Source organism: Pinus tabuliformis, chromosome 3_2 (assembly GCF_031772625.1).
Source record: "Pinus tabuliformis cultivar Carrire ecotype Pingquan chromosome 3_2, CPIR1, whole genome shotgun sequence".
Classification (NCBI taxonomy): Eukaryota; Viridiplantae; Streptophyta; class Pinopsida; order Pinales; family Pinaceae; genus Pinus; species Pinus tabuliformis.
Window position 1 is genome coordinate 367619197 of NC_142302.1, and position 23577 is coordinate 367642773.

At 40.6% G+C, this 23577-nt stretch overlaps 1 pseudogene; it reads left to right on the top strand.

Moving 5' to 3' along the window:
* The first annotated feature begins 4481 nt into the window (after positions 1-4481).
* LOC149180958 (pentatricopeptide repeat-containing protein At2g33680 pseudogene) lies at positions 4482-5273 on the top strand (annotated as a pseudogene).
* The last annotated feature ends 18304 nt before the right edge of the window (positions 5274-23577 follow it).

The window sequence follows — 23577 nt, forward strand, 5'->3', positions numbered from 1 at the left end:
TTGCGGTTAGACTATGGAAATCGATGAAACACTGGGTAGTAAAGAAATTCTTCGAAGAATGCGTAGATCATGCACATTTGAGAGCTCACCAACTCAATGTTCAAAATGCCAAGTGTTTTTCGTTGGGCCTCCACCTATAATTTATAGGCCATTTTAAATTCAAATCTGACCGTTCCCCCCACATTCGGTTCATTAATTCCAGATTGGTGGTAGATTTCCAAGGATCTTACCCATAAATTTTGTCTTAAATTCCAGCTGCCCACTCCATTTGGCTGCATTCCTATCGCCAAATCATGAACAGTGACTTTAATTGTGACTTTCTGGCTTACCTTCCTGATTTCTCCCCGGGTAGCGTAGCTCACTCCGCATTGTCACGAACCCTGTGACATCTCCTCGTTCTGCATAATCCTCCAATCGCACAGCTCCCCAACCCTGGCAGTGTAGTTTATATTCTCGCGCCTCCTTTCAGCTTCCTGGAGTGCTAAGACCATGCTACCTTCATATAGTCACCTGGTCAAATCACCGGTGTATGGCTTCAATTAGCTACCATTCACCTTGCCTAGGAGGGGATCTCTGTTCAATTTAACCAACTAAACTTGTCCACCATTGGTAATCTCCTTAATGACATAGGGCTCTAGCTAGTGCATTCTAAATTTCCCTTGAAATGTATCAAACTTGCAATCATATAACAAAACTAGATCACTTACCTTAAAGGTGCACAGTTTAATGTGTTGACCATGCCATGATTTTTCTCACTACTTTTGGACTTGTTAGTGAAATCCAGTGAGAAATATTTCTTCCTCAAGCTCGCAAGATGCATGAGCCTCTCTTCTAGGACTCCACGATCCATCATACCCGTGAGTGCTAATATACGCAGACTAGGAACAATGTATTCCATGGGCATCACTGCTTCAACACCATATACAAGCCTAAAGGGTGTCTCTCCAGTCAATTTTTTGCATGTTGTTCGATAAGCCCATAGTATTTCGGGTATGTGTAAGTCCCAATCACTTCGGTCAGCATTGCAAACCTTGGTTAGTGCATTTTCCAATACCTTATTGAATGCTTCCACCATGCCATTAGCCTATGGGTGATAAGGCATCCTTTTTTGGTGCTTTCCATCAGAAAGTGCATACCACGATCACTTGTCAAAACCTTTGGACACCTAGATCATGTCATTATATACTCAAAGAGAAACTTCGTAGCAGTTACACCTGTGTAGTCCTTCACAGGCTGTGCCTCTGCCCATAGAGTCAAATACTCATTCATGATGATAGTTTATCACGCTCTCCTCTTCTTTCCTTGGGGCTAAATGGGTTCCACAAAATCTATTGCCCATTTATCGAAAGGTTGTAACATCATCTGTGGGTTCAGGGGTAGTTCATCCCTCCACGATGGCTTGTCAATCCTTTGACACACGTCGCATGCCTTGCAGTAAGCTTTTGAATACTGATGGAGGGTTGGCCACCACAATCCTGCACGTAGAATCTTCTTTACGGTTGCCCTTTCTACGTAATTCCATCTCACGGCACACCCATGAGCATCCGCGAGGATACTGCTCCTTTCAAACTCTGGTACATATCAACGTAATACTTCATCAGACGCCATTTTGTACAGATGTCTTGCAATGACAGAAAAGTCAATAGAACGCACCACTAACTCCTTTTTCTATTGGATGGTGTAGCCTTCTAGGGTAGTTCATGTCATTAGGAAGTGTATGATGTCTTCAAAGTGACCACCCGTGGCATGCACTACAAAGAGTTGTGCATCAGGCAATCCCTCTTCCAAATTAATAGGCTATTCCCCATTTCGATGCATGATATATGGTCTAGTCCCACGATTAGTTGTCCAGGCTTCACAATAACCTCAAAATCATACTCTCGGAACAATAACAACCACCTACAGATTCTCCCCCTGAACATAGGCTTATTGAGTAGGTATTTCAACGTAGAATGATCTGTATACATCTTAAAATGTCCACCTAGCAAATAGTGTCTAAAATTCTGGAGCACGTATACCATAGCTAATCCTTCGCACTCAGTGGTGGAATAGTTCTCCTCAACCTTGGATAACCTCCTACTTGCGAATGCTATAGGATGGTCCAATTCGCTTATGCTAGCCTGTGTCAGTACTGCTCCTAGTGCTATACATGATGTGTCTACATGTACATGAAACTCCTTTTTCCAATTTGGGAAGACTAAAATCAGCGCGGTGACCATGTAATATCCCTCCCCTTAATAATAAATAAAAATAATAAAAATAATAAATAATAAATAAAATTATAAATAATAATAAATAAATCACTTAATAATAATAAAAATAATAAATCATAAATGATTAAATAATAAATAAGATTAAAAATATATACAAAGAAAATAAATAAAATAGTAATAACCATACTAAAGCTCTAGATAAGAATAAGGAAACTATCAAAAAGAAGGAAATAAAACAAGAAAAGGAAACTATCAAAAAGAAAGAAATCAAAAGAAAGTTGCATGAGACACATGGAGTGTGTGCATGTGGTTCCTCTTCCAATGTTGTTCTATTTAATAGATGGTGAGGAAGATGAGAGGCATTCTTGCATTCCATCATTCCGAGAGTCTATCTTTCATTCTCTTGAGAGAATGGTGTACTAAGACTTAGGAGTCATTGGCAGTAGTACGTTGATTGAGCACTCGGGGGTGGCCAGTTGTAGCAAAGCCTTGCGCAATTGAGCCTACGGTTGGGTGGAGAGTCATCCCAAAAACCTTGTCGTCATCTGGCAGACGTCGATCACAGGTAATAGGTATGTACTTATTTGTTGATTTTGATTTTAATTAGGAAATTAATTTTATATTTACTTTGGGCTGTTACATATGGTATCAGAGCTAGATTCAACTCTTAGGACCTATAGACATTTTAATGTACAAAACTTCGATCTAAATGATTTTTTATTTATTTTTATTTTAGTCACATCCTAATGATTCTATCCACAGAGGATTATTGAAATAAAAATGTTTTGTATAGAATGAGGATTTATTTCTTCTGTAAGTGTGTCAAGAAACGCGCATCCAAGAAAATACAATTCTATTCAAATAGCAGACTTGTGCCAACTTTCCCCAAACTTGCCTTGGACATCAGCCCTTTCAAAATTCATGCCATTCGAATCGAAAATTATAGCGAACATCACTCGGATTTGCACCTAGCATCATCCCTTGAAGCTCATTCCATTTTGGTAAAATCAGATTTGCATATGGCGTCATCTCTTTGAAACTGAAACTCATTCTATTTAAAAAGTAGACGTTTGACAAAACTATGAGAGCCTTGCACACTCTCATTCAATACAAGCCCTTGAAAAATTACGCCAGTTAAGAGTATACTTATGCCAAAATCACCCCAAGTTTGCGCTAGACATTTTTATTTCAAACTCACGCCATTCAAAGACCAAACTTCCACCGAAATTTCCCTGATCTGATTCTTCATTAGGCTTGGAGAGGTTTGTACATGAGGAGGTTAGACCATACGTAAATCAAGTTCGACTTACAAATCATCAAATTTTCTCTTACTGCTATAGCCCTTCCTTCGTTCGGATCATTTTTGTCATTTTTCACATTTGCTTCCCCAAGGTTCTTAATTTTTTTGTTATTTTTCACATTTGTCTCTTCGAGCTTCATAGCTTAAGGCTTCTGACCTCTTTAAAACTGTAATTTATTTTTTTTTTCCTAAAAGTGGAGTTTGCACTGGATCTAAGTGGTCACTACTCATTTACCCCATGTCATTTTAAGTTTTTCTTGTAGTTATTTTAACATGCCGTGTAGTGAGTGTAGTAGTAACGATGGTCTTTTTGAGTTCTTGGGTTGTTTGCTATTTATTAAAGGTTTCTGCAAGTAAGACTCCATCCTATACAGTGACTAACTGGATTATTTTCACTCTTAAACGTACAGTTAAATGACTCTTAACAGAACATATACCTGAGCTGTCTACACTATAAAACAAAATCCCACATATATCTATTACATTCAGTTTTATTTGAGTGTTAGATATATCTACCAGGCGCATGACGCATTCCCTTTCAGCTTTGAGCACGATTAACTCCGCCACACAGTTCACTTGGCCACCCAGTTCAAACTCCACTCTGTCGCACTGTTCAGCTCACAAATCCTTCTTAGGGCTTTGGAATCTTAACGGTCTACAAAGAATCACCGTGGCCATGAATTTTCTTTTCGGAGATGACATCGAGATTGCGCACCTGCACCGTTACCAATTTATGAATGGAGTATGTACGCCAACTGTTTGATGAAATCGCTCAACCGAGTGTAGTTCCTTGGACTATATTAATTGCAGGATATATCCAAATGGGAAGTGGCGAAGAAGCCCTTGAGTTGTTTTGGCAAATGCCGGAGCGGGACCTACTTTAGTGGACTGTTGTTATCTCAGGTTTTGCTCAAAATGCGCTTGCTGGGGAAGCTCTTAAGATGTTCTCCCTGATGAGGCGAACCGGCATGAAACCAAACGAATTCACATTGGCCAGTGTTCTCAAGGTTTCTGCCAGTTTAGCAGCTTCGGAACATGGTAAGATGCTTCATGCCGAGATCCTTAAATTTGGATTTGAGTCTTGTGTATTTGCAGGAACTGCCATTGTCGATATGTATGCAAAATGTGATCTTATGGAGGATGCACGCAAACTGTTTGAAAAAATGACGAAAAACAGTGCAGTCCTGTGGAGTAGCATGATTTTAGGATATACACAAAATGGGCATGGGGAAGAGGCTCTGAGACTATTTAGGGGAATGCAAGAAACATGTAATGGGGTTAATGAGTTTGCCTTCTCGAGTGTTCTTAGAGCATGTGCTAATTTAGCAGTTCTGGAAAAGGGCAAGCAGTTCCATGCTTGTGCCATCAAAACTGGCTTTGAAAGCAATACTTACGTGGGCAGCGCCCTCTTAGACATGCATTCAAAATGTGGAAGCATAGAAGATGCTTGCCAGCTTTTTGATGAATTACCTCACCGGAATTTAGTGTCATGGAATGCAATGATTGTAGGATGTGCCCAGCATGGGCGTAGCAAGGCAGTTTTCACACTATATAAACAAATGCAGCTGGCAGGTTTTAAGCCAGACGAAGTGACCTTTGTTGGCATACTGTTTGCATGTGCTCATATCGGTTTAACTGAGGAAGGACATTACTATTTTGATTCAATGCATCGAGATTATGGCATCAGCCCTAGGTTAGAGCACTATACCTGCATGGTTGGTCTCCTTACATATTACATAATTTCCAGCCAGTGTTTTTAAAGTTAAAATTACTTTCAATAGATGCAAATATTGTTCCGTATATCAGAGCTTTTGTTTCATATCAGCAGTTAGAATGGCCTAATGAAGGTAGTGTTTCTACAGAATAATGGCATGAAAGTAAATAGCCAGGTTGAGTTGATTCCAGTCATAGAAGGTACTAAAATGTGCCTCTAAAACAGCAATCCATTGATTTTGAATGAGACTCCGAACACATTGTTGACGTCATCTCTTGGAATGCAAACACTTTTAATTGGTTCATGAATAGCAAAACAGAATGGATTAGGAAAACATTTCTCAAAAAAAGTCAAGATTATGTTGGCAGACTGGCTAGCTGACTGAGTTTATTTGTCAAATCAACCTGCCAGCCTCTGTTTTCTGCTATCCTCCCATTCGGTTTTGTTTGGACTAAATTACCCAAAAGTGTAATTCTTTAATTTTGTGTTGTTATTTCCATGACTAAGGCTGGAAATTCTCTCATTTGGTTTCCTCTTGAAACCCAGGCCTACAAGGATACTCTTCAAAGCTTGAATCTAAAATTGGAAACTAATCATTTAAATCTGAGCTGGAAATGATTTTATTTTTCTTCATTACAGGAGCTCAAAACTATGTCATCCTTTCTATTCCCATCCATCCTAAAAGAAGCATCAAACCATAGTCTTTTGTCTTCAAAAATAGGGTACCAAAAAGTTCTTCTAGACTGAAGTAGAATTTTCAGCAAGAATTTTCAGCAACATGATCATAGTTGGCCTGTTCTTCAAAATCTGGAAATATATTTTCCTCATCAGGATTGCAAAACTTTTCTATCTTTATACAATATAATGAAAATCTGTAATCTCAACTAAATTATAATAGCTAACGATTATGAAACTTAATACAATTTAAGAGAAATAAATAAATTGGAAAATGAAATTTGCATTTAGCATTCTGAAGTGAAAATGGAGAAATATTAAGAATTATCCTTATACGTTTATATGTATATGTATAGTATAAAGGTTTGTATTAAAAAGTTTGAAGTATAACTAAAATTCAAAATATCATTTTTGAAAATATCCATTTTTATAATGATTTACAATGACAGTGACATTGGTTTTTCTTAAATTCCACATATTTTAGTGTTGAAATTAAAATATACAATATACAAATAGTCAATATCATAGAAGTCAAAATAAATTTTATATGGAGATAGACTTTACATGGATATTTTCAAAATCAATTTAATCATGAAGGATGATTATGGATTAGGAAAAATGAAATTGGTGAAATGTTACAGTTGTATGTTTAGTATTTATATGTAAATTGTATAATCTATTAAAGTAATAGAAGTTATTAATGAATTTATATAAGTGCCATTTCATTATATTAAAAGGGAATTTAGATATGAAAATGGAAAATTATAGAACATGAAATAGTAATGGGTAATAACCTGTCTACTCTTTTCCTCTTTTATTTTGGTGATTAATTGTAAGAAAATATTCATGGTATAATTATTTTGAAATATTGACCCTATTTTAATTTTATTTCTATTAGAATGTTTTTCCCCTTTTTCCTTGCAGTCATGTTTTAACATAGAATTATGTTGGCTATTAGGTGGCCTTTGAAATTAATGTGAATCTTCACTTAGTGAAGATTATTTTTCTTGTCCAATTTTCTGCATGTTTATAGTTATGGTTGCATCTCCTTTTCCATGCATTAATCAAAAGTGGAATCAATTCTTTTGATATCTTTTGATATTTCATAAACTATAGCCTGAAGGAAATTTTTTGGTTAGGTAAAGCAGATATAACAAGCAATTCATAAAATTAAGAAATTTCATATGAGGATGACACCTCTTTATATGCTCCTTGCAACACACCTATTTTCACAAAGATGATAATAAAATTATGGTGGTATTGATGAGTCCACAAAGAAATCAATATGCATCTTATCTACTTGATAATGTAAAATTAAAAGCTTGGAATGAACTTGTAAAAGAGACCATTAAATATGAAGTGGCATACATGCAAAACTAGTTTAGTTAATATGTAAATTAAAGAGACACTAGCTATTTGGCGAAGGTGTGAGAAAATAGTGGTGTAATTTCAGGGAACTAATAAATATAAACCTAAGATAACAAGATACTAGCCTTGGGAGAACAACAAACCTATTATTAGAATAAGGTGATGGAAAAATATATAGACAACAACCTTAAGAAGTGGAAGCAACATTAATGATCAACTAACGCAGTTGAATAATAAAAAGGGTCATTGTTAAGGGCTTGAAGGGTATGATAACATTGAATTAAAGAAGTGAATCCATAATAAAATTCATCAATTTGAGAAGATAAGTTATGTGATAGTAACAATATTTCCTAGTGTAACAATCTTATACATTTCAGAGAGAGGAGGAAAATAAACTAGTATGACTAAAGGTGAGAAAACAAGGCCAATTTAATAATATTTCTATCTTTGAAGCTAGTAGACACGGAGTGGATTGGTCAACATGATTGGTAAGGGTCAAAGTAATGGCCTATAGAAGTGTCATTATAGGAAGTTCTAAGCACTTGTAATCGGTGAGAAATGACAAATGATAAACTAGGAAAATGTTCCAAGGATAATAATTGTTTAACTTTTTGAAAAAGAAATCCATGATGTAGACTAATGAGAAAACATTGAGCATGAAGTGTAGGAAGAAATATTGTTGGAAATATTGTTGGAAATTCTATAATGAGAATTTGATAAGGATTACAGATAAATTGGCAAAAGAAGTGAGATTCAACTAATAAAGGGTGCAATTGAATAAATTTCACTCATGAGTGGATTGATCATATATTGTTACCTCATACAAAACAACTTACTAGTGCGCGTCATTAGTATTGAAAGAAGTTATGGCCAAAATACAATGGGCATACCAAATCATTCATAGATGACAATGATGGTAGTGGTTCCAATCATTCAAAGTCTAAACTGAATATTTAATGAGTGAAAATTAAAGTGGAAGAATCCATATTCCAACTTGAACATGGGTGAATCTACGGTAATAGAGATCAAGTGGAAACTTGATGAGAAAAGCAAATCTTTTTAGGATGAACAATGAAAATTATGCAACTAATGAATAAATCATGAGGGGGAAACAAGCCCTCATGCAGGTAGATTAAGCATAAAATAAGACTTAAATAAGATGACCTCTTGTATGTGTGCTATTTGGATAAGAAAAATATGTATAGTGATCATGGAATTTTAACTTGATATTGATGATTTAAATGATTATACAAATGGTAACATATTAGCAATGAATTTCATTGGGGAAGGAAGAATAAGTGATGAGAGATTAAGACTGAAGATGGTGAGGCTAATTTGAAATTTAATGATGTACTTAGATGAGTATACCTAATATAAATAACATGAAAAGATTATCTAAAAGTAATTGGTATCTTGATGGAAACATGACACTAATAACACTAACGAGATAACATAAATCCTAGATGGATGTTGAATGTTTGTACAAGTAAATGAAATTGATGAATCATGATAAGAATACTTATAGAATATTATTCTATATTTGTATTGAAATGTATCTCAGATTAACGATGTTTCATGATATGATGGTATGAGGGTGATCATGCTCATGTGGTTCATATTTATATAGTTGTTACAATAGTGATGATGTATACTTATGATGATGATGATATGCATAGCCATTATGATGTTATGTCTAGGTATATTGACATATTCATTTACTACGTGATGATAGGTATTTAATGTTGAATACTCATGATGGATATGATATGCATAACGTGGCATAGGAATTATGATGCTATAATATGAGGTTTAGTGACATGTGGTTCATTTATTATGTGAAGTCATGATATGTCTTTGATGTAAATATGTTGATGTCATAACTTATGATGGTATTTCATGAGGTGAAGCATGTGATAGTTTCATACAAATTTATGACATGCATAAGCATGCAGTTCGTTATTATTCATAATGATGAATGTTATCATGATGACATGCAAGACTTGGCATGTGGATTATTTTCTATGATACTATGATGTTATAGCTAATGCATTGGTTGCATGTTGAGGTGTGATGATTGACAGGACTCCACAAATGGGCCGAGAGGGCCAGTTTAACTGATTATCTCATGTGAGCCCATACGCATGAGGGAGAATAAGTAACATCATATGGGTTGGGGACAAACTCAATCAACACTACATATGCCAGTGGTTCCTTTGTCTTGTGTATAACTCTTGATGGATAGCTCTTGAAGAGCTATGGGATCATCTTGAGGAGGCCAAGTGCCTGATGTTCTAGGCTAGGTGCTTGTTATTGGATTAGGATGACGAAGTCTGGAAGGGATGTAAAGGACTTTGATGCCTGGGGCTGTGCGCCTTAGTAGTTGTGGAGGGAGTGGGCCAGCCTTGCGAGATGCCCGGGGTCATTGAGTACCGGACCGGATGCCTGCCTTGGGGCAGATGAGGTCTGAGTCAGGCGCTAGCCTTGGGGCCAGCCTTGGACTAGGATACAGACCCGGTCAGGCTTAGCTTGGTGCTGAAAGTGGGAAAAAGGACAGAGATTCCTTGAGATTTCCTGGGGTGTTGGGGACTTTCGATGCCTACTGGTTATACTAGTTCAGCAGAGGGTGTTGGCAACATGAAGTAAATTAAATAATAAATAATAAATAATAAATAATTCAACTTAACTTCGGGACGAAGTTCCTTAAAGTGGGAGAGTATGTAATATCCATCCCCTTAATAATAAATAAAAATAATAAAAATAATAAATAATAAATAAAATTATAAATAATAATAAATAAATCACTTAATAATAATAAAAATAATAAAGCATAAATGATTAAATTATAAATAAGATTAAAAATATATACAAAGAAAATAAATAAAATAGTAATAACCATACTAAAGATCTAGATAAGAATAAGGAAACTATCAAAAAGAAGGAAATAAAACAAGAAAAGGAAACTATCAAAAAGAAGGAAATAAAACAAGAAAAGGAAACTATCAAAAAGAAAGAAATCAAAAGAAAGTTGCATGAGACACATGGAGTGTGTGCATGTGGTTCATCTTCCAATGTTGTTCTATTTAATAGATGGTGAGGAAGATGAGAGGCATTCTTGCATTCCATCATTCCGAGAGTCTATCTTTCATTCTCTTGAGAGAATGGTGTACTAAGACTTAGGAGTCACTGGCAGTAGTACGTTGATTGAGGGCTCGGGGGTGGCCAGTTGTAGCAAAGCCTTGCGCAATTGAGCCTACGGTTGGGTGGAGAGTCGTCCCAAAAACCTTGTTGTCATCTGGCAGACGTCGATCACAGGTAATAGGTATGTACTTATTTGTTGATTCTGATTTTAATTAGGAAATTAATTTTATATTTACTTTGGGCTGTTACATATGATGTCTTCAAAGTGACCACCCGTGACACGCACTACAAAGAGCTGCGCATCAGGCAATCCCTCTTCCAAATTAATAGGCTATTCCCCATTTCGATGCATGACAGATGGTCTAGTCCCACGATTAGTTTTCCAGGCTTCACAATAACCTCAAAATCATACTCTCAGAACAATAACAACCACCTACAGATTCTCCCCCTGAACATAGGCTTATTGAGTAGGTATTTCAACGTAGAATGATCTGTATACATCTTAAAATGTCCACCCAGCAAATAGTGTCTAAAATTCTGGAGCACGTATACCATAGCTAATCCTTCGCACTCAGTGGTGGAATAGTTCTCCTCAACCTTGGATAACCTCCTGCTTGCGAATGCTATAGGATGGTCCAATTCGCTTATGTTGGCCTGTGTCAGTACTGCCCCTAGTGCTATACATGACGTGTCTACACGTACATGAAACTCCTTTTTCCAATTTGGGAAGACTAAAACCAGCGCAGTGACCATTTTAGTCTTTAGTACATCCAATATTTTCTGACAGTCCTCGTTCCAATAGAACGTGACATCCTTTTTCAACAGCTTCTACATAGGTGCAATGATCTGGGCATAACCCTTGATAAACTTCCTATAGTACCCAATATGTCCCAAGGTTGTGCGCACTTGTTTCACACTCCTCGGTGCCTCCAATCTAAGTATCACTACGATCTTCGTGGGATCTACCATCAGTCCTTGTTTAGAAACCACATGACCCAGCAGAGTCCCAAAAGGAATAGAAAACAAAAATTTCTTCAGATTGAACATAATCTGGTACCTTCAACAAGTATCTAGCATTAAGCACAAACTTGCGACATGGCATTTTACCAACCCAAACATAGTCCAGTCATCAAAGTACACATCTAGAAACTTATGAATGAAGTCTTTGAATGCAACAATGACTACACACGAAAAAATTGCATGCGCATTATTTGATCCGAAAGGCAGTACAATGTACTGAAAACATCCCCATTAAGTTGCGAAGGGCGTCTTGCTTCTTCAGGTGCAATTTTGATCTGACGGTACCCATAAAACCCATCAACGACATAGTATGCTTCCTGGCCACCTACATTATCCAATACCTCATCAAAGAACAGAGTTGGGAAGGGATCATGCAAGCAAGCGTCATTCAACTTCCTAAGATCTACGCATATCCTTATTTCATCCTTCTGCTTATTTTCATGTACCACCATTGGGCTCACCCAGTTAGATTCTTCTACAGGCTCAATGATGCTTGCCATGAGCATCTTATCTAACTCTAAGCGGACCTTCACCTTATACTTCGGGTTGAGGCGGTAAGGTCTTTGCTTAACCGGCTTCACGTAGGGTTTTAACGTGATCTTCATAACGCCAGGTCCCCTATTATCCCCTCTAACTCTGTAAATTTGGTTGGGAATGAATCTTGGTATTCGCAGAGAATTTGATGACCTTACCTACCATCGCACCATCCCAATAATCTCTAATGTTTGCGAATTTGGGCTCCGCCTTTGTTATAGACATTTTTGTGCCTTACAGCACGGAGCATGAAATGTCAATAATCTGAGGGATCCAAAGTCCCTAAACATGTTGTTCCTACCCCTAGAGGAACAAGGTCAACAAACCACAGCACTTCAGATCAGTTCTCCACTGAAAAACACTCAAAAACAGGTCAATTTTGGATCAAAGCAGCTGCTCCACTAAGCATCTGCGCTGAATGTCAAAAGCTCTATGGTGTACCTGCGCTGCATAGCAAGTGCAACAAAGGCTACCTGCGCTGGGCGTACTTTGACATGTGGAGGAATCTTTTCTCAATGTGCCAGTGCCCAGGAAGCTTCCAAAATGACACTTGGATCAGAAGATTCACCTAATGATGAGTAAAGAGGTTCTAAAACTCCAAGTGGAAGGTAGAAACTCCGAGTGGACTCAAGGACTGAAGAACAACTGGAGTTGAAGAGGACAACAAGTCACACATCAAGCTGACTTATCTTCACTCCAAAACTCTATATAAGGATCTCATCCCATGGGATCTAGAGGCGGGGAATTTTGTGCAAAGAATTGTTGTTGGTTTACAGTTGTGAGTATTGGGTGATTGCTTGAGGGAGGTGAAGAGGAGATTTCTTTCCATCGGGAAGGTGATGCTGGATTGGACCTCTCACGGTTGTATCACCGCCTGAACCTTACTTCCTTATATTAATAAAGCATTTGAGGTTCTTCTATTCGCATGTGTTTCAATGGTGTATTGTCTTACTTACGTATTTGATTTATGCTAATCCTTGAATCAATTATGAATGCATGCTTCTTGTAGTTTCCTTTTCTTGTCTTGTTCGCAGGATCTCGTGTAGCTGGGCCCGTGAGAAGACTTGGAGCTGGGAGCGAGCGGCAAATAGAGGAGATTGGATCGACCATTTTCACAAGACATCGGTAAGTGGATCTCTTCCTTTCATCTCTTGCATGTCATAAAGAAGTAACTTTAGATAGCTTTGCTTCAGCTATTGCTAAGGAACTATCACCCTTAGAGTGGGATAGGGTCATTCCGTGTTGGATACTTTTCCCCACAACAGACTGGCGACTCCACTGGGGATCGTGTCTTGTTGGTAGCTTGTGTTTCTTGCTATTCATTTCCTAAACAAAGGGAGTACCGAATTGAACTGCATTCGAATCCTTCGAATGCAAAGTAGAGGGCAGCTACTCTAGCTCAGTGCTGGGCATGTTTATGATTTGAAGAGCTGATCCACAAGGACTCTTTTTAGCTCTTTGTGATAGTGTTCATCTTCCTTAATCATCCTCTAGTGTATACTTGGCTGATAGCCTCTGATTTGGCCAAAAACCATTGATTTTTGAGCAAACTGTGACCCGGAATCTGAGAGAGACGAGAGTTGTCTCTTCAGTGCAGCTGCAGCAAAGGCTACCTGCGCTGCAACGCAAGTCCCGAAGGGGCTACCTTCGCTGCATGTCAGATTGACAGTGCAGTACCTGCGCTGATCTAGTTTTTCCTTGTGCAACTGGGGTTCCCTACTGTCTGTTGCCCAGTTTTCAATATTGTTTTTGCAGCCTGTTGTCAACCTGTATACCCAGCTGAAACTACCTTTCTTTGCCTTCATTCCGCCTCAGTTGTATGAAGAAACCGTGATTGTTCTTATTGTATTTCTTGCTTTCATTCACAGTTTCCCGTAGCGAAAGTGAACTAGTCTTGCTGTGACCTCTTGGATCTAGGCCTGTAAGAAAGTGTCGTTGTGATTCTAAGAGCTAGTTTATTACTGTTCATAGCTGCTTGAACATTTGCTTTCGTTATATGGTTCGAATTTCAGTATTTCTTGTGTTGAAACAAGTGAATCTTAAGGTGTTCTTTTGATTATTGGACAAAAACTTGTTTTCTTTCACTTGAAATTGAATTCGAAATTATACAACAGCTTTCTTTTTGTAATACATCAACATTAAGGAAGAAGAAAAGAAATACTTGCATTGTGCATGTGCATTTTGACAGTTTGCATGTCGATTTAGGAAAAGTGCATCAGTGTGTGCTCTATGATCTGTTTGAAAAGATGATGTCTTTCTTTTCCCTCAGTAGTTAAGATTTTCATAAGTTGAAAGAATTGAAAAAGCTTGCTTATCATTCTTAGACTGCATTTAGGAGTTGTATCATACATCACGTGGTGATCCATAAAGGCAAACTGCTAAGCAAGATCAACCTAAAAAGAACTGAATTTATCTAACAACGCTTTGAAACATAACGAAACACAGTAGAGGTCTAGGTAGAGACGTGTTCCGGCGTCGTTAAACATAGTGATCGTCGATCTCTACGAAGGTGGGTGATTCCTCCTGAGGGACGATAGCACTAATACGGACTTGTGCCCCCGCGTACCATCGCGTATATTGGGGGACCCCTATAGGAACAAAGCCTTTATCCATAGGAAGCCGTGTCGGCCGCCCTACTGATCGCGATGCAGTGAACACAGCATTCACGAAGATCGACCACTCGTACCGTAAAACGTATTCTGTGGTTTCGCGAAAGGTTTGGCACACCCTCTGCCTAGAACTCCAGAGTAGTTTCTTTTGGCCTTTTTCAAACTCTATAACTGAAAAAGTCCATCCGAGAATTTGTCACTTCGGGCTCGTTAATACATCGAAGGAGACTAGAGTCATCTTTAGCTTTTTCTCGACTCTTAAAACATGAAAAATCAAGTTGTGTCTTAAAAAGCATCTAAAATTAATTCAATTCGAAAACACATTTTTACCCTGTGCATTGTTGGTTGATCAAGTAATCCGCAACCGTGGAAGAAAGTCAATCGATGAACCGTCGTTCGCGGAGGCGTACGAGTCAACCGTCTTTATCTCCGGAATCGAAAACAACCCGGGCAAAGCGATCTCGTTCAACTGGTTCCAAATCTCCTGTCAAAGTTAGAACAAGTGTTCCGACGACATCTGAGGTTCCGGTTACTCCAAACATTTCTGGAAACCCTGCCCCTATTGAAGAAGTTCAACAGCCCCAGAAGGACAGTAACACTGATCCTAGTCTGAGAGCAAATACTTGTGTTACTGAATCAGTTCCATCAGTGATCGGTTCAGAGAGTCTTGCTCCTCAAACAACTGTCGCTGTCGAAACAACCCCTTCTTCGGCACCAGAAATATTCTATGGACCTGACAGTCTTCCTCTTCCACCCGGTCTGATCGCAATAGAAGAAATTGTAGAAGATCCGCAAGCAACTACTCCAACACATTTTGGAGCAGGGATCACTCTACTTCCTACTGCATCAGAAGCTAGCCTATCACCCAGAGAAGTTCCTGAAGAATCACTAGGCAATCTACTGGATAGACTCAAAATGTCTGAACAACCGTCAACATCTAGGACTGTGCCAAATGACACAGCGACAACAGAACTCCCTGCAGTCATTCCGACAATGTTCACCGGCATACCATCTGTCCCTAACTCTCAACAGCTGGAGGGGGTCCCTTCGGGGGCCATGACGACAGTATGGTCTGTTCCTGTTTGTTCTCCCGGGATAATACCCGGTAACTCCTATGTTGGAACTCAACAAATTGATCCTTTCGGAAATCAGTTTGGGCAATCCGGTCCTCGAGGTGTAATAAATCCTCTCGGTTCCGGACCACCACCGTATGGGGGGCAATATGCTTTTTCATTACCCCCTCCGGGAGGTTACCCATACGGGAGCTCACAACCATACTCAGGTTATATTGGAATAACTACAAGTGGTTGGATGCCTATGCTACTCCAGCAACCAAGAGTTGTGTATTCTATGCAACAACAGATGCCTGTGACGAACATCCCGACGACACCAGCAATTGTGACTGTGTCGCAAGTTCAAACAATACCTGTTGCATGTCAACCTCAGTTTTCTCAGGTTGTAATGCAACAACCCTTTGACCCTGCAACCCAACCACAATCGCCGACTGGCGGGGCGACACAAGCACAAACGGGTACCCTTACCCCTCATCTTGGCCCAGTGGTAAGCATCACACAACAACCAATGGTATCACAACCATGGTTGGTGCAGTATCAACAACCGCAGTTCCAGCAAGTGTACCAAGGTACCGAGCAGCAGATTTTTGCGAACAATGGACAACCGTACCTACAATACGGTCAAAACCAACCACTTTACAGTGGGGTAGTCCACCAACCGTATCAATCATACCAGCATCAAATACATTATGCCGGTATGCAAAGACCAACTGCTCAGGCGATCCCTTCGTATCCTGGGTATGCTTCGCCTAATCTGAGTCAACAGCTGCCATTCGTGGCAACTCTAGAGTTACCCGATTTACATCGGTTGACGAACAATCCGATTTCTTATGCCCCTTGGTGGCCAGCGATTCCTCACAAACTTCCCTCCGACATTCCTAAATTCAATGGAAATCCAGGTGAAGACCCGTCGAATCACGTCATGACCTTTCATCTATGGTGTTCATCGAACACTCTGAACGATGATTCGATAAGACTTCGCCTCTTCCAGAGGACATTGACAGGTCCGGCGGCTAAATGGTATATAGAATTGCCAAGAACCTCTTTCGACAATTTCAGCTCCTTAGCCACGACTTTACTAACCCATTTTCAATTACCTATCAGGTATGAAACAGGAACTGAGATACTGACCAACTTCAAACAGACGACAGCTACTCACATATCTGATCATATACATGAGTGGCGTCGTCGTCGTAGGATGGTGAAAACATACGTTCCTGATCAGCTATTAGCCGAATGGTTTATAAAGTCATTACTTCCGGCTATAACGGAAGATGTGGCCAAGGGGGGGGTTGTAACAGAGGAGCAAGTGATTGCTCGTGCTCAATATTTAGACTTGGTATATACTCAGTCTGGCACGCTCTACGACAAAATACCTGATGCCCCCAGACCTGAATTTTCAATTCCTCCCCTCCTAAATCGAATATTGACTCTCATGCCGGAGATGGCGTGATTGGCACTGCAAGCGCGAAGTCGAAAAAGGCTTCACCTCAGAAAGCCCGTAAGACTTCAGATCGAAATGCCCATGAAGAGATTCTTGCTTCGGAAGTAAATGCCATATCAGCAGATAAAGGCAAAGAAACCAATCAACCAGGAAGCAAGAAGAAGCAAAACAAAGGGAAGAAGAAGCAACAGGATGATCCGTCACCTGAAAAAACTTCTTCGAACTCTCCTGAGAAAGGGAAAAAGAAATGGCCCTGTATGATATGTGACGAAGATCACAAGACATCAGAGTGTCCGTACAAAGCTGAGCTCAAGAGATTCTTTAAAAGTCCAAAGAACCCAGCTGTGTTGACTGACCCGTTTCCCAACCCAGGTCAAAAAATGGTTGATAGTGGAAATGCTTCCCCGTCGCAAGTGCTGATGTTATCGATCTCCAAGCAACAGAATGATGCTTTGATTTCGACAAGGAACAAAGATTACGGGAATCCGCAACTGTCAAACGAAAAAGGTAAAGATCAACCTAGTAGTTCGACAACAACTTCGACAGAAATTGTCCCACCCATAATGCCAGAATTAACGATAAAACCACCTAAGGGTGTAGTACACAAGTCGAATTTTAATCCTCGTGCCAGAGCGGTGCAGCATTATAACATAGTAGAAGATTTGGCCCAATCGCCATCCGCTATGTCGACTCTAGAAGTACTACAAAATTGTCCATCCCAAAGGCAGGCATTGTTATCGGCAATAGGGGGGGTTGATCCTAAGGATTCCAGTCTTGTGTCCTTTGATCACAAAGGGTATGACCCTCAGTTACCAGCTCAACTAGCTTTCCTTATTCAAGTGAAGGCCCTCAACAAAACTGTTCACAGAACAATTATTGACGAGGGGGCATCTACATGTATTATGTCGATGAGCTGCTGGAAAACGCTAGGGTCGCCAACCTTGTCGAGATCTTTGACAACACTAAAGGCTTTCGACGGTAGGACATATACCCCTTACGGTATTCTAAGTAACTTGAAGGTTGAACTAGGTGGAAAAACAGTAGAGATTGATGTTGAAGTCATAGATGGAAATCTGGATTACAACATCCTACTGGGAAGACCATGGATTTATGCCATGGCAGCTGTCGTGTCGACTTATTTTAGGAAGATCGCATTCCCGTTTGAAGGAGGGATTACGGTCGTCGACCAACAGAACTTCCTCCTTAATGGTTCACAAGTTACGGGAAGCATTCCCATGATCCATGAAAGCGACCATTCAATTCAAGATATAGGAGTAGGCTTGTTGAAAGACCCCACGATGATGGGGACTTTCTCGCTACCAAATCATATGTACATAGGAAATGTACCATTGGTGGCTACCTGCAACATGATATCTTCCATGAAGGTCGCAAAAGACAAAGTCATCATGGATCGGGCAATGGTCTTGCACCCGAGCCCAATCGAAATATTGTAGCAATCAATGTTTCAGGCATGGGAGGCGAGCCCAAATCAATGCTCGTCAAGCGTTTGGGTAGATAGGTCAGGAGAATGTGGTACCCCTTTGGATCCTTGGTCACGAGTGCATGCAAGTGACGAAGGAATCCTGCAATCAATGTGGATTGAGGGGGCACCATGGGATGATAACCACCATCGTTCCCTTCCTAAGGAAGATACTCAAGGCGACCTGTATCACCCCTCAGTATTTGAATTCCTAACGAATACTGTAAATACGGTGGACTCCGAGAGAAACCTATCCAATATAGAAGAAACTATAGCCATAAATATCTCGACCAAGACAGACATTGTAGAGAATATTTATGTCGGCAAAGGTTGTTCCCCTTCAGAACAAGAAATATATAAAGCTCTTTTCCGCGAATTTAGAGATGTCTTTGCCTGGTCATATGATGAAATGCCAGGCATTGACTCGAGTATCGTTGAACATGAAATTAAGATGTATCCTGATGTCAAACCAGTAAGACAGCGGCTTCGGCAGGTACACCCCAAGAAGGCCACTGCCATTAAAGCGGAAGTTGAGAAACTTCTCCATGCTGGTTTCATCTACCCGGTTCCTCTAACCGATTGGGTATCGAATATTGTCCCTGTTATGAAAAAACAAGGAACAATACGAGTGTGCGTCGATTATAGGGATGTAAATCAAGCCTGTCCAAAGGACAACTACCCTACACCCTTCATCGACCAGATAATTGATGAATGCGCCGGATGTGAAATCTTTTCGTTTATGGACGGATTTTCCGGGTATAATCAAATTAATATCCGCCCACAGGACCAGTCAAAGACTGCATTTATTTGTCCGTGGGGCACATTCGCTTATCGAAAATTACCCTTTGGTTTAAAGAACGCAGGGGCGACGTTTCAGAGAGCAATGAATTATGCTTTCTATGACATCAAGAACATCGTTCAACCTTATCTCGACGATCTTCCGGCTCATTCGCAAAAGCGGACTGATCATCCACAGCATTTAAGAGCGATATTTCTACGATGCCGACACTACAAGATAAGACTCAATCCGCACAAATGTGTGTTTTGCGTCGGTTCTGGTCGTTTACTTGGCTTTATAGTCTCCAAGGATGGGATTCGTCTCGACCCTTGCAAGGTGCAGGCGATCATTAATTTGCCTCCACCTTCGAACTTGCTTCAGATTCAGAAACTCCAAGGGAAAGCAAACTTTCTGAGGAGGTTCATTCCAAATTACGCACAACTTGCTAAAGGTTATACCCGTCTCTTAAAAAAGGATGTACCTTTCGTATGGGACCAGGTTGCGCAAGCTTCCTTTGATGCTTTGAAAGAAGCGCTAGTCAAAGCATCATTAATGTACGCCCCAGACTATCAAAGAGACTTTAACCTGTATCTGGCTGCAGCAGATACGACCATTGCGATGGTTTTAGTTCAAGAAGTCGATGGAATTGAACACCCTATATATTATTTAAGTAAAAACTTAAATGATACAGAAAGTAAATATTCTCATGTTGAAAAGCTAGCATTGGCGGCTGTTCAAGCGATACAAAGATTTCGGCATTATGTCCTCTTTAGGAAGACCACCGTATTGTCAGATTGCAACCCCATGACTTATATACTGTCGCGACAGTTGCTTGGGGGCAAATATTCAAAGTGGATAGCTATCCTTCAAGAGTTTGATCTGGAATTTGTTAAATCCAAATCAAAGAAAGCTTTAGTCTTCGCAGAATTATTATGCGATCTCCCATCACCGTCCAACGATGACACTTCCCAAGAATCAATCGTGGACGAAAGCTTGTTTCTGATATCAGCAAGTGACGAGTGGTATGGAGATATAATAGTTTATCTCCAAACCCAAAAGTTTCGGCAAGACACCTCCCACTCAGAACAAAAACGCATTCGATACCAAGCAAAAGACTACATGATCGTCGGTGATACGCTTTACCGTCATGGTGTCGATACGGTCCTGAGAAGGTGTCTAACCCATGAGGAGGCCGAAAAATCCCTGAATGAATGTCATTCAGGCACCTGTGGGGGGCATCAATCTGGATATGCTACAGCACAAAGAATCTTACGAGTAGGATACTTCTGGCCAAACATGTTCAAAGATTGCATAACCGCAGTTAGAAGTTGCCATGCATGTCAGATTTTTGATAGCAAAACCAGAAGACCCCCCGCTCCCTTACAGCCAATAATAGCTGTGGGGCCTTTTGCCAAGTGGGGCATCGATTTCATGCAATGTAACTCCACCTCGACCGGGGGACATGGGTATATTATAGTCGCAGTTGACTATTTTACCAAATGGGTCGAGGCGATGCCTACATTGGATAACACTGGTGAAACAGCAGCCCTATTCTTTTTTAATCATGTAGTCGCCAGATTCGGCGTACCACAGGCCATAGTAACAGATCATGGATCGCATTTTCGCAATCACATGATGGCTGAATTAACTGCCAAACTAGGATTGTCTCACGACAGCTCTACTCCGTACTATCCGCAAGCTAACGGACAAGTTGAAGCGATCAACAAGGTCCTGAAGCGCATGCTGCAAAGGATGGTGGGGGTTCACAAAAGAAGATGGCATTTGATCCTGTACTCGGCTTTGTGGGCCTACCGAACATTGGTAAGGAATGCCATTGGGTTCACACCGTTTCAACTGGTGTATGGCCTGGAGGCGATCCTACCAATCCAGTGTGAAATTTCGTCCCTTAAACTCGCAATTGATCTCCTCCCCGGAACCTCGGAAGAAGAAGCTCATTCTTGGAATTAATCCAGTTGATGAAACCCGTCGTGATGCCGCCGCCTTGCCAACAAAGCCCACAAGAAACGAGTCAAAGCGCAGTTCGACAAAAATGTCAAACCCCGTGTCTTCTCGGAAGGTGATTTGGTCTTGCTTTATGACCAAGAATCCGATAAATTGGGAGCTGGGAAATTCAAGTCCTTATGGATGGGCCCTTATATTGTTAAAAGTGTGTTAGCAAAAGGTGCCTACGAGTTGGTAGATTATGACGGAGTTCCACTGGCGCAACCCCGTAACGGGTTGTACCTTAAACGTTACTATGCCTAATAGTAACCTGTATGCTTTTGTTACATTTTTGTTTCACGCTAAAGCGTTTGTTCCGGTTTAGGTAATCCGCTTTTTACACTTATTGCAGATGTCAAATCCATTGGAACCGTGGGTTGGATATGCTGACGGAGCGAGTCATAGTTCGAGGAACCTATCCTCTGCAGCATGGGCCATTTTTGACCCAAGCGGCGAGTTAGTGAGTTTCAGGGGGGTATGTATTGGTCAATCAACAAATAATATCGCTGAGTATAGCGCGTTGATAGAGCTCCTCTCTGATGCCATCACCCATGGCATATGCCGGCTAGTCGTCAGGCTAGACTCACTGCTCGTGGTACTACAGCTCAATGGTACCTACTCTGTCCGAAATCCAGCTATTTATCGCAAGTTCCTAAGTTAAAAAATCTTGGACAGTTTGATTTTATCCAATATCACATTTCCAGAAACCCAAAAACTTATTAACACTCAACATAGCAAACTATGTGTTATATAGACATTTGCAAATTTGATAAAAGGAGAAGCATCATCGATGTTTCATACATGGATCACATAAAAACTGGAATAAACCACGAAAATAAAAAATATATATAATTGTTTACGGTTTACATATAATGTTCTGTAATCAAGACAAAATCGGTCATACGACCCCAAAACTCAAAAATGGCTGGGGGGCACCCTAGCCTAGTGATGCTCATGATAACATGCCATGGCCTGTGCGATCATGTGCAGAAGACGAGACCATCGTCTAGGAACACCAGCAGTATGTCGCTGCAATCGTAGAGGCAACTCATCGATCCATACATCCGGAATCCCAAGGGTAAGACCCTCGACCTGTTCCTGCACAGCTGCAAGAGTCTCGGCCAAGTCAAGGTCATGGAGAATAGCTCTCCTAGGAGCCTCCCCCACTGGGGCAGCGGCCGGAACTCTCGGACGAACTGCTGGACGGACGGGGCCCACATCTGCATGCACCCATGAGTTTGATTAGAGTCTTGAAAGAGTAAAGCACAAGGACATTATAAATAAAAGACAGTAAACAATGATAAGGTCAAAATATTTACCAAGATCACCCCACTGCTCGCCGTCCGGTAGCACCAAATCCGGATCGCCTCGGAAATCCATGCCAATATATGGATACTAGGAGAAAGCCATATCCTGCCGCTCGAACCACCTAAAGAAGGCATCAGTAAAAGTAATCTGAGATTGACTTGCATGTCTGGACATGTGGTCAACCCACCTCTGCATGTGTGGCTCAGTAGGAGATGGCAAGTCGAGAACAATATACTGAGGTTGCATCAGGGGTATCTTCTCCAAAGCGAAGGCAGTCAAAACTGAACCGAAGCCAAAGTTCTTCAGTTTCCCGTCCTTTACTTTGGTCAACTGGTTTTTCATCTGAACCAGTACTGCATCACACCGGTTAAAAACTTTCGGCTGAAGACACTCCAGGGCGTGCTGCACATAAAGACCTGTTGGCAACATGAGGGGATGCGCTGCCGGCCATCCTACAAATCGTGTACAGAATAGACCTGAGAGACCTGTCAGTGATATCACGGATAGAAACCTTGCCGTCTCTGCTCGGCTGGGACCCCTCCCTACAATACTGACGGATATAATCTTTCACGGAATCGCTCCCTTGGGCCGAACCGGACAAGGAAATGGGGGCACCCCGCCTTGACAACCCAGTCAAGAAGTAAATGTCCACTATGGTCAAAGGGATGGACTTGCCCCTAATCTGGAACACTTGGTTAACAGGATCCCAAGCATCAAGCAGGTACTGCAGTAAACGTATCTGTGCCCTCATGCTAGATATGCGGAAGAATTTTAGCAAGCCACAGTTCCGCAACGCGCTCACGGTAACAGGATCGTGGAGGGCAATCATGTCCTCCTCTTCATGCCATCGTTCTCGCACGTAAGAGCCATTCTGCTCCAATAAACTCTGCAAAACAAACAAGAGGAGGAGTAAGATCCCTGG